General features: G+C 44.3%; 1 non-coding gene across 1 annotated transcript; it reads right to left on the bottom strand.

The window, feature by feature from the left end:
* Window positions 1-604: 604 nt before the first annotated feature.
* trnak-uuu (transfer RNA lysine (anticodon UUU)) lies at window positions 605-677 on the bottom strand. Its single transcript has one exon. It is a non-coding gene; the product is annotated as a tRNA-Lys (tRNA).
* Window positions 678-4,277: the final 3,600 nt, after the last annotated feature.

The following is a 4,277-nucleotide window of genomic DNA, read 5'->3' as shown; positions in this document are numbered from 1 at the left end:
AGGGGTGAATGTGGTAGTATGTATTGGGGGTCATGTGGGACTGGAAGCCCTAATGTCATTGGCTGACAGATCCCGGGTCCTGGTTGGCCGTTGACCTCATACTCCGCCCTGAAGGCGAAGTATAAGAAGCCGGTGCCTTCCCCTGCAGGCCAGTTTACTATCGGGCTGCTGGGGAACAGACACGCTTAATAAAGCCTCATCGACTTCACTCTATTTGTCTCACGGAGTCTTTGTGCGCCACAGAGTGCAGACTAAAATATTCATCGGCACTGGGCTTTTGAAACTGTAAAAATTGCAGTTATTTCTGAAAGTTATTAATTTAAAAGCAGTTCTGCAGGAAAGAAGTATACAAACAGGAAATATTTTGCGAATTGGGAAGTGATTAGACATGGCCAGAAAACTATAGTGGTATAATGCTGGATAAGACCAGGAGAGAGTTTTTACATTCACTGAAAATTGAGCAAAAATTCTTGAAAATTCTGGACGGCTCTTGCAATTTGGCAAACACGACGTTGTCACGGTTCTTCCACTTTCCATAAAGCATCCTGCATTCTTTATTTTTATTTCCGTTCATTGGGAAGCAAACGCCTTGAGCCAAAATCAAAGCCCTGACAGGAACTTGAACCCTGGACCCTCAGATTAAAAGTCTGATGCTCCACCGACTGAGCTACCAGGGCCCATTGCACAAATGTTTTCATAGCTCACTTCAAAGTCTCATATTGTATCTTTTGAATTTCCTTCACTGGTAATTCAGCCTCTCCAGCTCATTTCCCTCGCAAGCAGACCGGCAGCCTCCCTTTGGTTTCCTTTCTCAAATTCTTCAAATTGCACTCGCATTTTACCCGACCAGTGGAAACAACCTGCCCGCATCTATCCTTTCTATTCCCTTCATAATTTTATATGTCTCAATAAGATCCCCCCCGCATCCTTCTAAACTCCAATGAGTACAGTCCCTGTCTACTCAACCTCTCATCATAATCCAATCCCCTCAACTCTGGGATCAACCTAGTGAATCTCCTCTGCACTCCCTCCAGTGCCAATATGTCCTTTCTCAGGTAAGGAGCACAAAACTGAACACAATACTCCAGATGCGGCCTCACCAGCACCCTCTACAATTGCAGCATAACCTCACTCGTCTTGAACTCCATCGCTCTAGCAATGAAAGACAAAACTCGATTAGCCTTCTTAATCACCTGTTGCACCTGCACACCAACTTTTTGCGACTCGTGCACCAGCACACCCAGGTCCCTCTGCACAGCAGCATGTTTTAACATCTTACCGTTTAAATAATAATCCATTCTGCTGTTATTCCTCCCAAAATGGATTGCCTCACACTTGGCAACATTGAATTCCATCTTCCAAACCTAGCCCAGTCACCTAACCTATCCAAATCCTTCTGCAGACTTCGGTATCCTCTGCCCTTTTTGCTTTACCACTCATCTTAGTGTCTGCAAACTTTGACACATTGCACTTGGTCCCCAACTCTAAATTGTCTATGTAAATTGTGAACAACTGCAGGCCCAACACTGATCCTTGAGGGAACCCACTAGTTACAGGTTGCCAACCAGAGAAACACCAATTTATCCCCACTCTCTGCTTTCTGTTAGTTAACCAATCCGCTACCCATGCTACCACTTTACCCTCAATGCCATGCATTTTTAGTTTATGCAGCAACCTTTTGTGTGGCACCTTGTCAAAAGCTTTCTGGAAATCCAGATATACCACATCCATTGGCTCCCCGTTATCTACTGCACTGGTAACGTCCTCAAAAAATTCTACCAAATTAGTCAGACACGACCTACCCTTTGTGAACCCATGCTGCGTCTGCCCAATGGGACAATTTCCCTCCAGGTGCCCCGCTATTTCCTCCTTAATGATAGATTCCAGCATTTTCCCTGCAACCGAAGTTTAGCTTACCGGCCTATAATTACCCACTTTCTGCCGACCTCCTTTTTTAAACAGTGGTGTCACGTTTGCTACTTTCCTATCCTCTGGGACCACCCCAGAGTCTAGTGAATTTTGATAAATTATCACTAGTGCGTTTACGATTTCCCTAGCCATCTCTTTTAACACTCTGGGATGCATCCCATCAGGGCCAGGAGACTTGTCTACCTTTAGCCCCATTAGCTTGCCCAATACTGCCTCCTTAGTGATTACAATCCTCTCAAGGTCCTCACCTATCATATCCTTATTTCCATCAGTCACTGGCATGTTATTTGTGTCCTCCACTGTGAAGACTGACCCAAAAAACCTGTTCAGCTCCTCAGCCATTTCCCCGTCTCCTATTATTAAATCTCCCTTCTCATCTTCCAAAGGACCAATATTTACCTTAGCGACTCTTTTTTGCTTTAGATATTTGTAGAAGCTTTTACTATCTGCTTTTATGTTCTGAGCCAGTTTACTTTCACAGTCTACCTTACTCTTCTTTATGGCTTTTTTATAGCTTTCTGTTGTCCCCTAAAGACTACCCAGTCCTCTAGTCTCCCACTAAATTTTGCCACTTTGTATGTTTTTTCCTTCAATTTGATACTCTCCCTCACCTCCTTAGATATCCACGGTCGATTTTTCCCCTTTCTACCGTCTTTCTTTCTTGTTGGTATGAACCTTTTCTGAACACTGTGAAAGATTGCACGGAAGGTTCTCCACTGTTCCTCAACTGCTTCACCATGAAGTCTTTGCTCCCAGTCTACCTTAGCTAGTTCTTCTCTCATCCCATTGTAATCGCCTTTGTTTAAGCACAAAACACTAGTGTTTGATTTTACCTTGTCATCCTCCAACTGTATTTTAAATTCCACCATATTGTGGTCGCTCCTTCCAAGAGGATCCCGAACTATAAGATCATTAATCAATCCTGCCTCATTACACAGGACCATATCTAGGACCGCTTGTTCCCTTGTAGGTTCCATTACATACTGTTCCAGGAAATTATCCCGGGCACATTCTATAAACTCCTCCTGAAGGCTGCCTTTACCAACCTGGTTAAACCAATCAATATGCAGATGAAAATCTCCCATGATAACCACTGTACCATTTCTACATGCATCCGTTATTTCTTTGCTTATTGCCTGCCCTACCATTCTGTTACTATTTGGTGGCCTATAGACTACTCCTATCAGTGACCTTTTCGCCTTACTATTCCTGATTTCCACCCAAATTGATTCAACCTTGTCCTCCATAGCACCAATATCATCCCTTACTATTGCCCGGATGCCATCCTTAAGCAACAAAGCTACACCACCGCCCTTACCGTCCATTCTATCCTTTCGTATAGTCTGATACCCTTGGATATTTAACTCCCAGTCGTGACCATCTTTTAACCATGTTTCAGTAATGGCCACTAAATCATAGTCATTCACGATGATTTGTGCCATCAACTCATTAACCTTATTTCGTATACTACGAGCATTCAGATAAAGTACACTTATGCTGTTTTTTATGTTTTTATTATGAATCCTAACACCTTGATCAGCAACTTTTCGCAATTTATTTTTCCTCTTACCCTTTCTCCTAATTCTCCTTGTCTTTGAACCCATATCTCTACAAAATAACCTGTCACGTAACCTGCTGCCTTGATCTCCATTAACCATTATACTGTCCATAGCTTTACACTTCCCTTCCCCCCAACTTGCTAGTTTAAAGTCCTTGTGACCAACCTATTTATCCTATTCGCTAGAACACTGGTCCCAGAATGGTTCAGGTGAAGACCGTCCCAACGGTACAGGTCCCTCCTGCCCCAGTACTGATTCCAATGCCCCATGAAATGGAATCCCTCTTTCCCGCACCACTCCTTTAGCCACGTGTTAACTTCTCTAATTTTCTCAACCCTCTGCCAATTGGCACGTGGCTCGGGTAGTAATCCAGAGATTATAACCCTGGAGGACCTGCTCTTTAATTTAGTCCCTAGTGTTTGATAATCCCCAAACAGGTCCTCTTTCCTAGTCTTACCTATGTTGTTAGTCCCAACGTGGACCACAGCAACTGGATCCTCCCCCTCCCTCTCCAAAATCCTTTCAAGCCGATCAGAGATGTCCCTCACCCTGGCACCGGGCAGGCAACATACCATGCGGGACTCTCGATCTGGCTTACAAAGGATGCCATCAATCTCCCTAATTATAGAATCCCCTACAACTACCACTTGTCTTTTTGCTCCCCCCTCTTGAATGGCTTCCTGTACCACGGTGCAGTGGTCAGTCAACGCATCCTCCCTACAGCCCTCTTCCTCATCCACACAGGGAGCAAGTACCTCATACCTGTTGGGCAAGGTCAAGGGCTGAGGC

This window comes from Scyliorhinus torazame, chromosome 4 (genome assembly GCF_047496885.1).
Source record: "Scyliorhinus torazame isolate Kashiwa2021f chromosome 4, sScyTor2.1, whole genome shotgun sequence".
NCBI classification, from domain to species: domain Eukaryota; kingdom Metazoa; phylum Chordata; class Chondrichthyes; order Carcharhiniformes; family Scyliorhinidae; genus Scyliorhinus; species Scyliorhinus torazame.
Note: the sequence above shows the minus strand (reverse complement) of the source record. Positions and strands in the feature narration are given on the sequence as shown.